This window comes from Pongo pygmaeus, chromosome 23 (assembly GCF_028885625.2).
Source record: "Pongo pygmaeus isolate AG05252 chromosome 23, NHGRI_mPonPyg2-v2.0_pri, whole genome shotgun sequence".
NCBI classification, from domain to species: domain Eukaryota; kingdom Metazoa; phylum Chordata; class Mammalia; order Primates; family Hominidae; genus Pongo; species Pongo pygmaeus.
Genome location: NC_085931.1, coordinates 48,883,193 through 48,898,089, shown reverse-complemented (window position 1 = coordinate 48,898,089; position 14,897 = coordinate 48,883,193). Strand labels below are relative to the sequence as shown.

Genomic DNA, 14,897 nt, shown 5'->3' with positions numbered 1-14,897 from the left:
GTTTTGAAGTAAGGACCTGTACGACCACAGCTGTGTGACCACAGGCCAGACAACTCACCCTCATGAACCCCAATTTCCTACCCTATAAAATGAGGATGATAATCTTTGCCTCGCCTGCGTCCCAGGGTTGTGGGTAACGAGGTGAGATAATGGATGAGAAAATGCTGTGCAGACTGTAAATCCAGGGTTCAGGTGGAAGGTGGGTCTGTGTGTTCACAGGTGAGATCAGAAGCCACAAAGATAGGTGAGTAAGGCACTTGCCCAAAATCATGCTATAATTTCAGGATTAGAATTGAGAGACTTGGGCCCTTAATTCAGTGCTGTTTTGTTTTATTTTTAACTATCAGTTAAGAAATGGGGCCAGGCACGGTGGCTCATGCCTGTAATCCCAACACTTTGGGAGGCCAAGGCCAGGAGTTCAAGACTAAACCAGCCTGGGCAATATAGGGAGACCCTGTCTTTTTTTGAGACGAGTCTCTGTCGCCCAGGCTGGAGTGCAGTGGCACAATCTCGGTTCACTGCAACTTTCATCTCCCAGGTTCAAGTGATTCTCCTGCCTCAGCCTCCCTAGTAGCTGGGATTATAGGCACGGGCCACCAAGCCCAGCTAATTTTTGTATTTTTAGTAGAGATACAGTTTCGCCATGTTGGCCAGGCTGATCTCAAACTCCTGACGTCAAGTGATGCGCCCGCCTCAACCTCCCAAAGTGCTGGGATTACAGGCATGAGCCACCATGCCCAGCCTGAATACATCATTCTTATCAAAAATTTAAAAATAAATCTAAAGTTCCAGTTTGACTGTCTCCTTCAACTCTAGTCCCCTCCTCAGAAGTAGCCGCAGTTGTCGGTGTGAAACAGCATTCCACACCTTGTTCACACATTTATAGTCAAGCATGGATTCAACAATATTTACTGAGCACCTGTTGGGGGCCAGGAGCTGTAAACAAGTAAACAAATCAACAAGGAGGCCGGGCACAGTGGTACACCCCTGTAATCCCAGCACTTCGGGAGGCCAAGGCAGGTGGATCACTTGAGGTCAGGAATTCAAGACCAGCCTGGTCCATGTGGTGAAAATCCGTCTTTACTAAAAATACAAAAATTAGCCAGGTGTGGTGGCACACACCTGTAATCCCAGCTACTCAGGAGGCTGAGGCAGGAGAATCTCTTGAACCCGGGAGGAGAGGTTGCAGGGAACTGACACTGTGCCACTGCACTCCAGTCTGGGCAACAAAGTGAGACTCTGTCTCAAAAAAAAACAAAAAACAGGCCGGGCGCAGTGGCTCACGCCTGTAATCCCAGCACTTTGGGAGGCCGAGGCGGGTAGATCATTTGAGGTCAGTAGTTTGAAACCAGCCTGGTCAACATGGTGAAACCCCATCTCTACTAAAAATACAAAAATTAGCTGGGCGTGGTGTGTGCCTGTAATCCCAGCTACTCAGGAGGCTGAGACAGGAGAATCACTTGAGCCTGCGAGGCGGAGGTTGCAGTGAGCCGAGATCGTGCCATTGTACTCCAGTCTGGGCAACAGAGTGAGACCCTGTCTCAAAAAATAAATAAATAAAAAATAACAACAACAACAACAAAAAAAAAAAACAAGGAGAACCTCAGGTGGTGACTGGTGCTATGACAGAGAATGATGGGGACAGATAGCATAGCCAGGGAACACCTCTTTGAGATGGTAACATCATTTAGGCTGAAGAACACCTAACTCCCAGGAAAGCAAACTGAATGCAAACCAGTGAGAGCTGTCAGTATAGGTAGAGTTTGAATCCTTTCTCTCTTTTTTTGAGACAGGGTCTCACTTTGTCTCCCAGGCTGGAGTGCACTGGCACAATCACGGCTCACTGCAGCCTCCACCTCCTGGACTCAAGCGATCCTCCCACCTCAGCTTCCCGAGCAGTTGGCACTAACAGGCATGCACCACCACACCCAGATAATTTTGTTTATTTTTTGTAGAGACGGGAGTCTCACCATGTTGCCCAGGCTGAGCTTGAACTCCTGGACTCAAGCAATCCACCTGCTTTGGCCTCGCAAAATGCTGAAATTACATGCACAAGCCCCCACATCTGGCTGAATCCTTTCTAATTTCTTCCCAGGTAACAGCTGCAGGTGTCCAGCCATGGGGCAGGATCCTGGCAGGGAAGGGCTGGCTAGGCCAGGGAAGGAAACAGTTCCATAAACAATTCTGCCTGTAGCCTAATAAAGGCGGGGAAAAGGAAACCAGAGGAACCACGGGAACCCAAAGGAAGCCCTTGACAGTTTGAGGCAGACGGTCGTGTTTTTCCACGCACCATTCTTCCAGCCAACATGCTTTGTAGGATGGCTTTGCAGGAGGGAGGTACAAAAGCAAGATTAAAAACAAGAACTTGGCCGGGCACAGTGGCTCACGCCTGTAATCCTCACACTTTGGGAGGCTGAGGCGGGTGGATCATTTGAGGTCAGGAGTTCAAGACCAGCCTGGCCAACATGGTGAAACCCCATCTCTGCTAAAAATACAAAAATTAGGCCAGGCTTGGTGGCTCATGCCTGTAATCCCAGCACTTTGGGAGGCCGAGGCGGGCGGATCATGAGGTCAGGAGATTGAGACCATCCTGGCTAACATGGTGAAACCCTGTCTCTACTAAAACAAATACAAAAAATTGGCCGGGCATGGTGGCGGGCGCCTGTAGTCCCAGCTACTCAGGAGGCTGAGACAGGAGAATGGCGTGAACCCAGGAGGCGGAGCTTGCAGTGCGCCAAGATTGTGCCACTGCGCTCCAGCCTGGGCGACAGCACAAGACTCCGTCTCAAAAAATAAAATAAAAAAAAATTAGCCAGGGGTAGTGGCGGGCGCCTGTAAGCCCAGCTACTCCGGAGGCTGAGGCAGGAGAATTGCTCGAACTCAGAAGGGAGACGTTGCAGTGAGTCAAGATGGTGCCACCGCACTCCAGCCTTGGTGATAGAGTGAAACTCCATCTCAAAAACAAAACAACAACAACAACAACAACAAACAAAAACAGGCCGGCACGGTGGCTTACACCTGTAATCCCAGCAGTTTAGGAGGCCGAGGTGGGCAGATCACCTGAGGTCAGGAGTTTGAGACCAGCCTGGCCAACATGGTGAAATCCTGTCTCTACTAAAAATGCAAAATTAGCCAGGCATGATTGCAAATGCCTGTAATCCCAGCTACTCAGGAGGTTGAGGCAGGAGAATCGCTTGAACCCGGGAGGTGGAGGTTGCAGTGAGCTGAGATGCGCCATTGCACTCCATCCTGGGCAACAAGAGCGAAACTCCATCTCGAAAAAAAAAAGGCCAAGGTTTAAATGTTTTCCCAATGTGGAATCTCATCATCCTTACTTTGGATCCAGTGTGCTGAGAAACATTTTAAGACTCCGTCTCAAAAAAGAAAAAAGTTATTTTTTTCACTCGTGGAATCTAAAAAGGTTGATCTCATAGAAATAGAGAGTAGAGGCCTGGTGTGGTGGCTCACGCCTGTAATCCCAGCTACTTGGGAGGCTGAGGCAGGAGGATCACTTGAGCCAGGGAGGTGGAGGTTGCAGTGAGCTGTGAGTGCACCACTGTACTCAAGCCCGGGCGATGGAGTAAGACCCTGTCTCAAAAAAAAGGAAAAAAATAAAAGAAAAAAAGAAAGAAAGAGCTAGTAGAATGGTAGTTACCAGGGGCTGGTGGGTATGGGGAGTGGTTGGGGAGATGTTGGTCAAAGGGTGCAAAATTTCAGTTAGATAGGAGGAATAAGTTCAAAGGATCTATTGCACAGTGTGGTGACTGTTGTTTGTTTGTTTGTTTGTTTGAGACGGAGTCTTGCTCTGTCACCCAGGCTGGAGTGCAGTAGTGCGATCTCGGCTCACTGCAAGCTCCGCCTCCCGGGTTCATGCCATTCTCCTGCCTCAACCTCCCCAGCAGCTGGGACTACAGGCACACGCTGCTTTGCCTGGCTAATTTTTTTGTATTTTTAGTAGAGACGGGGTTTCACCATGTTAGCCAGGATGATCTCGATCTCCTAACATCGTGATCCATCCGCCTTGGCCTCCCAAAGTGCTGGTATTACAGGTGTGAGCCACCGCACCCGGCCTATGGTGACTATTGTTAATGACAATATATTGTGAGTTTTTTTTTTTTTGAGACAGAGTCTCACTCTGTCACCCAGGCTGGAGTGCAATGGCGTATCTCAGCTCACAGCAACCTCCACCTCCCGGGTTCAAGTGATTCTCCTGCCTCAGCCTCCTAAGTAGCTGGGATTACAGGCACCCATCACTATGTCCGGCTAATTTTTGTATTTTTAGTAGAGATGGGGTTTCACCATGTTGGCCAGGCTGGTCTTGAACTCCTGACCTCGTGATCCACATGCCTTGGCCTCCCAAAATGTTGGGATTATAGGCATAAGCCACCCCGCCCAGCCGATTCTAGGATTCTTAGGGTGGAATTCTCCAAGTTCCATGGCTATTTTCTGTGAATCTGACCACTCTGCCCGTCTCTCTTCTACCCAGTCTGTGCCCCAGGAATCAGGGCCCTGCCCAGGTTCTTGACTCTGAGCTGCTTCCCTGGGGGGCAGCCAGGCAGAGCAGTGGACAATGGAAGCATTGTGGGACCTCTGGAGCTGGGGCCTGGGGCAGTGGAAGGCGCTGGTCTCTGGAGTGGCAGTTGCTTCACCGTGTTCCCTCCTTGCTGGGCCAGAGGCATGCCTAGAACATGCCAGGACGGTACCCTGAGCCCCACCCCTGCCCACCTGGGTGAGGCCTGGGTCTTCTGGAATCCCAGCTATGCCAGAGGACAGACAGCTATTCCAAGCCTTTGTTCATAGACCATCCTGCCCCAGCAGATACACATTCTGGAAAATATACCTGGGACTGGGCAAGTGGTCTTGCCTCCCTACCCCAAAACTGAACTATCCTCCAACTAAACCCTCCAGAACAGAGAGGACATGTGCTGGCTCTCACTGGGCGGGTGCTGTCTGAGCTGGGAAACCCTCACACTTGTCTGGGGCTCCACGAGGGGGTAGGTCAAAGAAGCCACTGAAATATCCAAACTGGCAGGGACCCTTATCTAGCAAAGCCCTCTCAGTACACTGAGAGGAGAGACTGGAGCCCAGAGAGCAGAGGTGTTTGCTCAGGGTTGTAGAGACTCTTAGGAGGGGAGCAGGGCCCCCCATCCAGCTGCCCCACACTCTCTATGCTTCTGGCTGCTTGCTGAGGTCTCAGCCTGCCAGGCTCTCTCCCCTTTTGACTGCTCTTGAAATGGCTACTGCTGCTGTTCCAAATTGTCCACAGGCTTTATGACCTAGCTCAGACATCATCCCCTCCCAGAAGCCTTCCCTGATAGGCCTAGACAGAAGCCACAACTTCAGATCTTCTCACAGAATCCCACCCTTAGAGGGGACCTAGAGGGGATGTGCTTGCTAATTTACAGAGGAATTTCCACATGTCTACTACTGGCAGACCAGTGTAGAAGAAGCTCTATAAACAATCACAATGAATAGTCACAGAAAGACAAGGGTATGGATGTGATGGAGAGAGGGGCCGAATGCTATAGGGCTTCCAGAAGGAGCATCTCACCTCCTGCCAGGGACTGAGAGACAGCCCAGAGGGCTGCACGTAGGAGGTGGCATTTGAACTGTTGCTCACATTGTATGGCATGTATTTGTGCATACCTGTCTCTCTTCATTGGATTGTGACATCATTAATAATACAGTTATGTAACTTTATGAGCACTAACCACACTCTAGACATCATGTGTGTGTGTTTGTGTGTTGTTTTTGTTGTTAAGGTACATTACCATATTGAATCCTCACAACTCTGAGCTAGGAGCTATCCCATTATCCCCACTTACTGATGAGGACAAGGCTCTGAGGGTTCAACAAGCATGTTCAAAGCCACATAGCTGTCAAAACTTGCAGTCACACTTGAAAAATAAAAATAAAAGTAAAATAAAATGAATATAATATGAACATAGCTAACAACAACAACAACAAAAAGTGCAGTCAGGACTCAGCCTATTTTTTTTTTTTTTGCCCAGGCTGGAGTGAAGTGGTGTGATCTCGGCTCACTGCAACCTCCGCCCCCCGGATTCAAGCGATTCAGCCTCCTGAGTAGCTAGCTGGGATTATAGGCGCCCACCACCACACCGCTAATTTTTGTATTTTTAGTAGAGACGGGGTTTTGCCATGTTGGCCAGGCTGGCCTAGAACTCCTGATCTCAGGTGATCCACCCGCCTCAGCCTCCCAAAGTGCTAGGATTACAGGTGTGAGCCTAGCTCTGGCCTCAGCCTAGCTCTTTCTGACTTCACAGAGAACTTTCTTCTGGTGTATGGAGGCAGGCATTGTGTCCAGTTTACCACTGTATGCCTGGTTTTCACTGTAAATTCATTCGTTATCTTCCTGTGAGTTTGGTGAGCAAGAGCCCCGCTGGGAGCCCCAGCTCCACAGCCTCTGGAGGCCCTGGCTGCACTGAGGGCTTGATCCACGATACCAAAGGCCATTTCTGGAGAGAAAGCTCCCAAGGCCTCCAACCTTTGCTGTCTAGCAACTTCCCATCTCCCCTTCAACTTCAATAATTATTGGTGCTGGGATTTTTCCAGCACACCAGCAGGATTGATGTTTGGGTGCTAATGTAGTATTCAAGGCCCTAATAGTTGGGCTCCTGTCACTCTGTAGGAGGAGCTCAGGGGCAGAAATTTGGCAGGAAGAAAGGCAAGGAGACTAGAGCCTATAATCCCAGCTAGCTATTCGGGAGGCTGAATTGCTTGAATCCGGGGGACAGAGGTTGCAGTGAGCCGAGATTGCACCACTTCACTCCAGCCTGGGCAAAACAACAACAACAACAACAACAACAACAAAACAGCTAGGCTGAGTCCTGACTTTTTACTTGACTTAGAATTTGGTCTGCATAGCAAGCCCATTGTTTATGATTTGGCTGTAGGTTAAGCCCACTGCTTATGATTTGGCTGTAGGTTTAGGGGGTGCCAGATTATTTGGGGTGGGGGAGCTAGAGCCCTCCCTACTACCCCCTCGGTATCAATCTGGCCTGCTCTGCAGGGCAAAGGCAGGCAGAGTGGGAAACGGTTTCTGAACCTTCCTGACACAGGAAGGTCGCCTCTCCTCTGAGGCCCGAGTGGCAAGGACGGGGCTGTCAGACACCGGAAGAGGCCTGTTTGTCTCCCAGCTACCTGAGGTCATATGTATATGGTGTTGTGAGCCAGGCAGCTCTTCCTGTTAGAAACAGAAAGTGAGGCTTGTGTTGAAATTCTGGGAGTGAGCTGCTCTTTCCTCTAAATAGAGCAGGGGTTAGACAGGGCGCTACTTATTCCCAGGTGATACAATACACCCGGGATGGATATGAGTCATCCCAAACACCTATATCATACCTGAGTTCAATATGCTCGGATTTATGTATTATTTAGGGACAGGGTCTTGCTCTGTCACTCAGGCTGGAGTACAGTGGTGTGATCAGAGCTCACTGTGACTTTGAACTCGGCTCAAGCAATCCTCCCGTCTTAGACTCCCAAGTGGCTAGGACTACAGGCACGCACCACCACGCCTGGCTAATTTTTTAATTTAATTTAATTAATTTATTTTTTTAAGACAGAGTCTCGCTCTGTCGCCCAGGCTGGAGTGCAGTGGCACGATCTCGGCTCACTGTAAGTTCTGCCTCCCAGGTTCACACCATTCTCCTGCCTCAACCTCCCTAGTAGCTGGGACCACAGGCGCCCGCCACCACGCCTGGCTAATTTTTTTGTATTTTTAGTAGAGACGGGGTTTCACCGTGTTAGCCAGGACGGTCTCGATCTCCTGACCTCGTGATCTGCCTGCCTCGGCCTCCCAAAGTGCTGGGATTACAGGCGTGAGCTACTGCGCCCAGCCCTCGTTTTTTAATTTTTATTTTTGTAGAGACAGGGTCTCGTTATCTTGTCCAGGCTGGTCTCAAACTCCTAGGCCTAAGCAATCCTCCCACCTCAGCCTCCCAAGGTGTTGGGATTACAGGCATGAGCCACCGTGCTGGGCCTATGCTGACACTTAGAAAGACCCAGGTAGGGGAGAATTACTCTCCTCATTTGACGATGACAAAGCAGAGGCTCAGAGAAGCTAAGCCAAGTGCCTGGAATTTTCCAGTTTCAAGGGGCAGCGTCAGGGTTTGAACCTAGACTCCCTTCCACTTCCCAACCATGACTAGAGAGTGAAGTCCACCCTCTCAGGATCCACTGGCCCCAGGGAAGAAAGTAGGGCTGGGAGTCAGGGCGTGAAGGAGATAACTTGATCTTAATCACGTGGCTGGATAGGGGCAGGGTGGGGCCAGAAATAAAGAAAAGCCAGGTTTTTCAGCTGCAGGCTTGACAGGAATGTGGAGCCACAGGAACCAAGACAAGTTGCTGCTTCCCCTAGCCCTCTCCTTCGGGAAAATCTCAGGAACTTGCTGATCAGGCTTTGGACCTTTCCCTTGCCTCCCTCTCAGCTTCTTCTTGATGCCCTTCCCCCACACTGGAGGCCGGCGCCTGACCCAGGCCACAGCCACTCCAGCCTATATCCAGTCTGCAGGGCAGGCTGGGGGTGGGGACGGGAGGCCACTGTTAGCAAGAGCCAGCGTGGGCACAGCCACGGCTTTCCCTGGCTAAAGGCTGGGCTGGAGAGCACATCCATTCATCAATTCATCTATCTGTGCTGCTACATTCCAGACAGGATTTAAGGCACACTCCAGCCTTATTCCTATACTGATATTGTTGCATTCAATCCTTATTCACATACTTCCTCTTGCATTCACCATTCATTCAACAGAATCGCTTTACCGAAAGGGTCATTGCTCCCAAGTGCTGCCTCTTTCCTCCTATTAGATCCATTTAGATCCTTAGGATGTCACCCAGAATTCTAGAATGCAGGACTGCAGCCCCCAGACAGCGGCTGGTCCCACTGCCTCATTTAGAAGATGAAGCCATCAGGAGCCACCTATGGTCAAGGCCATCATAGGAGGAAAAGCGCCCCACGCCCCCATCTTGGGCTCACAATCCAGTGTAGGAGAAGGATGCAGAGAGGGGGACTGTGTGGAAAGAAGTGTGCCAAGCCCAGGCCCGGCGCAGTGGCTCATGCCTGTAATCCCAGCACTTCAGGAGGCCAAGGCAGGCAGATCACCTGAGGTCAGGAGTTCAAGACCAGCCTGGCCAACATGGCAAAACCCCGTCTCTACTAAAAATACAAAAATTAGCCAGGCATGGTGGCAGGCACCTGTAATCCCAGCTACTCAGGAGGCTGAGACAGGAGAATCGCTTGAACCCGGGAGGTGGACGTTGCAGTGAGCTGAGATCATGTTATTGTACTCCAGCCTGGGCAACAAGAGCAAAACTCCGTCTCAAAAAAAAAAAAAAGAATAAGTATGCCAAGCCCACCAGGGGCTTGTCTGAGGAGGAACCAGCTCTAGCCTAGGGGCCTAGAGACTAGGGTTCCAGCCCCAACTGTTCATTGCCTCTGCCCAAATTGTTAGGCCCTGGGCACCTCCACCTGGATGTCCCACAGGTTCCTCAAACTCCTGTTCCTTACCCACTTGCACTTACCTCCTCCAGTCCCAAACCTGCTCCAGCCACCAACCCCCATCTCAGACAGCCCGAGAACTGGGCATCTCGCTTCCCTACAGCCTCCACATCCACTCAGCTGCCACATCCAAGTCCTGTCCTCTGCAACCTCCCAATCTCTCCAATTCTCCTCTCATGCCTGCTGCCGCCACTGTGCGTGGGCCCAGCTCCTCCGTGGCTGGCTGCTCTGCATAAGTGCCTTGGCCTCTGTGAATGGGCCTCCACACTGTCTACACAGGCCTTCTCTTTGGTCCTTGGAGCAGTTAAGAGAGCCCCAGGGGGGAGTCTGGAGGTTTCCAGTCCCAGCTCCACCAGGAAGTAGCCGGGCTGTTCCACACATGACCTGCCTGTCATCTATAGCTCTACATCTCTGGAGGCCAAGGTCATGGCCAGCTAATAATGGCCTCCCTCCCCTTATCACACACTACTGCCAGGTGCTTTGCTAAGAACTTTACATAATTTGGTGCACAGAACAATTCTGAGGCAGGCGCTAACCCCATTTTAGAGATGAGAAAGCTGAGGCATTGAAAACTATGTAACTTGGCTCAGCTGGTATGTGGCAGTCAGGACGCAGACCAAGGTCCAAGGAAGTCCAAGCCCACACACTTTGCCCTGCCCCCTTCTCTTGCTGGTGGAGAAACTTCTGGAAACTGGTACCACCCAGAGCTCCCCATTCCCCGATAACAAAGCCCTTGCTCTCCTTAGCATGGGGGGGATCAAGAACCTGGTTATTCTGCTCTGATGGAATAAAAATCCTGAGCTGGCCACAGCTGATGAATGCTGTGCATTCCGCGAGTGGTGCCAGGCAGCGTCCAGCTGTGCCTGCCCCCTCACAGGGGTTGCTGGCTGCCTGGCCCGGCTGCCGAGCCTGGACCAAGCTGCTGGGAGATGGCCCCAAGCCAGGCACTCATACACACTGGGTCTGTGTGACCCAGAGCTCCTGCAATGGCCTCACAGCAAAAAGAGTGCCAAGAGCCGTGTCAGACAACACACTTGGACCTGGCATAATTGTAATGATAGAGAACTATGACATGAACGATGAAACTCTGGCATTGAATTCAAAACACGTTAACCCAGGGGGCTGCCCAGTTGAGCTGGAGTTCCTGCAAGCCACCATCGCCAAATGTCAGGGCATAGTGGACAAAGCATGAGACATTCTTTAGGAGGAATCAACGCACAGCAACCTCCCTGTACCCTGTACCAAGGAACCACATGTGGTAGCCAGGGAGTGGGGGGTAAGGAGCCCTGGCTGGCACTGGGCCACTCATTCGGTTCCAAGAAGGCCAACAGATGAAGGACGGCTTGGAAAGCTACCAAGAGCTCTATAAATGTTTGGACTTATAACTAGAGGCTGCTTTTTAAAAATTCCTTTGGGGCCGGACACAGTGGCTCATGCCTGTAATCCCAGCATTTCGGGAGGCCAAGGTGGGTGGACTGCTTAAGCTCAGTTCAAGAGCAGTCTGGGCAACATGGCAAAACACCATCTATACAAACAAAACTATAAAAAATTAGCTTGGCATGGTGGTGTACGCCTGTGGTCCCAGTTAACCAGTTAATTTGGAGGCTGAGACAGGAGGATGGCTTGAGCCCAGGAGGCAGAGGTTGCATTGCAGTGAGCCAAGCTTGTGCCACTGCACTCCAGTCTGGGTAATAGAGCGAGACTCTTGTCTCAAAAAATAAATAAAATCCTGGCTCCATCCTTTAGCTCGGGGAACTTGGACAAGTTCTGTAACCTCTCTGGTGAAGGATGGCTTCCTACCTCACTGAGATTCAAAGTTGGTCCTTCCAGTCATCTACAAGGCCTTACATACAACCTGGAGCCTCATTCCAGGATCTGGCCTCTTCCTCCTTGCTACCTTCTGCTCCAGCTGGCCTTCTTGCTCCATTTGCTCCACATATAAAACATGCTCTGGCCTCAGGACCTTTGTACTTGCAGGTTTTTTCCTGGAGAGCTCTTGCCTCAGATACTTGCACCATCCCCCTCCTAATGTCTTCAGGTCTCTGCTCAAATGACACCAATGAGCGTGGTCCCTGACTATCCTATTCACAATGGAAACTCCTGCCTTCGATTTTTCTCTACAACACATACCACCATCCAACACACTAAATATGGCTTACCACCTGTCTTCAACCATTAGAATTTGAGTCTGAGGACAGGAATTCGGTCTTTTCCCACTTCCCAACTTCCCCCTTGCCTATCAGTGCCTGGCTGGTTTGCTCATAGAAAAGGACCCAGCTTTCTGTCCATGAATCCTCCAATGGCTTGATACACAGCAGGCACTGCATTCAATTCCTGCCTGGGGCTGCTCTATCACAGACTTGGGACTTAAACAACAGAGATTTCTCCTCTTACGGTTCCGGAAGCCACAAGTCCAAAACCAAAGGCTCCAGGGGAGAATCCGTCCCTGCCTCTTTGAGCTCCCAGTGGCCCCGCACATTCTTTAGCTTGTGCCTAACTCCAATCAGCCTGTCTTCACGTGGCCTTCTCTTCCTCCCTGTCTCTTTCCTCAGTGTCTCTCATTACACTTGTCATTGGATTTAGTGCCTACCTGGATAATCCAGAATGATCTCATTTGAAAAAATGTATTTTTAAGACATGGGAACACTTCACAAATCTGCATGTCATCCTTGCACAGGGGCCATGCTAAACTGCATCATTCCAATTTTGGTACATGTGCTGCTAAAGCAAGCACAATGATCTAATTTTGAGATCTTTAACTTACAACCATTAAGACTTTCTTCCAAATAAGGTCATGCTGGCTGGGTACAGTGGCTCACACCTGTAATACCAGCACTATGGGAGGCTGAGGCAGGCAGATCACCTGAGGTCAGGAGTTTGAGACTAGCCTGGCCAACATGGCAAAACACCATCTCTACTAAAAAAAATAACAAAAATTAGCAAGGTGTGGTGGTGGGTGCCTGTAGTCCCAGCTACTCAGGAGGCTGAGGCAGGAGAAATGGTGCCTGGAGTCCCAGCTACTCAGGAGGCTGAGGCAGGAAAATCTCTTGAACCCAGGAGGTGGAGGTTGCAGTGAGCTGAGATTGTACCACTGCACTCCAGCCTGGGCGACAGAGTGAGATTCCATCTCAAAAAAACCAAAACCAAAAACAAAACGAAGAAGGCCGGGCACTGTGGCTCACGCCTGTAATCCCAGCACTTTGGGAGGCCGAGATGGGTGATCATCTGAGGTCAGGAGTTTGAGACCCACCTGACCAACATGGTGAAACCCGGTCTCTACTGAAAATACAAAAAAGCCAGAAGCAGTGGCTCACGCCTATAATCCCAGCACTTTGGGAGGCTGAGGCAGGCAGATCACCTGAGGTCAGGAGTTCGAGACTAGCCTGGCCAACATCGTGAAACCTCGTCTCTATTAAAACTACAAACATTAGCCAGGCGTTGTGGCATGCACCTGTAGTCCCAGCTACTTGGGAGGCTGAGGCAGGAGAACCGCTTGAACCCCGGAGGCAGAGATTGCAGTGAGCCAAGATCGTGCCATTGCACTCCAGCCTGGGCAATAAGACCAAAACTCTGTCTCAAAAAAATAAATAAATAAAAATAAAAATACAAAAAATTAGCCAGGCATGGTGGCATGCAACTACTCGGGAGGCTGAGGTAGAATAGCTTGAACCTGGGAGGCAGACGTTGCAGTGAACAGAGATCGTGCCACTGCACGCCAGCCTAACAAATAAGGTCATGCTGATGGCATCCAGGGCTTAGGATATGGACATGTCTTCTTGGGAACCACCATTCAGTTCCCAATAATAATTATCAAACCAATGGGCAAAAAGAGCATACTGAAAAGCTTATGAATTCCAAGTGTGGGGAAATAGTAACTGAACATCCATTATAGGCCAGGCACTGCACTGGGCACTCAAATAGCATTCTCATTTATTCGTCAGCACTGCCCAGTGAGCCAGGTTCTGCTAACCTTATTTATTTATTTTTTTTTCAGACGGAGTCTCACTCTGTCGCCCAGGCTGGAGTGCAATGGTACGATCTCTTGGCTCACTGCAAGCTCCACCTCCAGGATTCATGCCATTCTCCTGCCTCAGCCTCCTGAGTAGCTGGGACTACAGGCACCTGCCACCACGCCCGGCTAATTTTTCTGTATTTTTAGTAGAGACAGGGTTTGGCCATGTTAGCCAGGATGGTCTCAATCTCCTGACCTTGTGATCCGCCCGCCTTGGCCTCCCAGTGCTGGGATTACAGGCGTGAGCCACCGCACCCGGCCTGCAAACCTTATTTTATATACAAGGAACCAGGCAGAGATGTGAGGCAACTTGCAAGCAGGGGCTTCCAGTCCAAGTACCCACTACAGGGTGACAGGTATAGATAGCATTAATACTGTGGGTTCATTTCCTCATCAATAAGATGAGGAACTACTACTAAACCTGAATTGTAACGTCTAAGTAATGTATATGAATCCCTCTTTGCACAGTTCCTGGCAGTAGGAGGTGTTCAATAGTTTCTTTCCAGGACCCAGCACTGCCACAAATATGTCATGAAAATTATAGGTCATTTGAAGTTCTTCCAATCTTGTGAGGCACAAACAAAATACTGAATGTGAAAATGTCCTGTAAACCGAATATATTGCTTTATGAACAAGAGGGATTTAAGAATTCAATTTAGGGCTGGGCGCAGTGGTTCATGCCTGTAATCCCAGTACTTTAGGAGGCTGAGATGGGCGGATCATGAGGTCGGGAGATCCGAGACCATCCTGGCTAACACGGTGAAACCCCATCTCTACCAAAAAATACAAAAAATTGGCCGGGTGTGGTGGCAGGCACCTGTAGCCCCAGCTACTCGGGAGGCTGAGGCAGGAAAATGGTGGGAACCCGGGAGGTGGAGCTTGCACTGAGCCGAGATCACGCCAGTGCACTCCAACCTGGGCAACAGAGAAAGACTCCGTCTCAAAAAAAAAAAAAGAATTGAATTTAGGCGGGGCGTGGTGGCTCATGCCTGTAATCCTAGCACTTTGGGAGGCCAAGGCAGGCGAATCACTTGAGGCCAGGAGTTCGAGACCAGCCTGGCCAACATGGTAAAACCCATCTCTGCTGAAAATACAAAAATTAGCTGAGTGTGGTGGCACACGCCTGTAATCCCAGCTACTTGGAAGGCTGAGGCAGAACTGCTTGAACCTAGGAGGTGGAGGATGCAACAAACCGAGATCACACTACTGCACTCCAGCCTGGCAGACAGAGTGAGACTCCGTCTCAAAAGCATAAAATAAAAATAACTCAATTTAAACACTAACAACTGATGTATCCTGAAAGCATCAGGACACATGGGAATTGTATTACTGCCACAACCCACGAATTCTCTCCTACAATAATGAGACGACAAA

The 14,897-nt window shown here is 50.2% G+C and overlaps 1 non-coding gene across 1 annotated transcript; it reads right to left on the bottom strand.

The window, feature by feature from the left end:
* Positions 1 to 12,143: 12,143 nt before the first annotated feature.
* Positions 12,144 to 12,245, bottom strand: LOC129023748 (U6 spliceosomal RNA). Its single transcript, XR_008496896.1, has one exon. It is a non-coding gene; the product is annotated as a U6 spliceosomal RNA (small nuclear RNA).
* Positions 12,246 to 14,897: the final 2,652 nt, after the last annotated feature.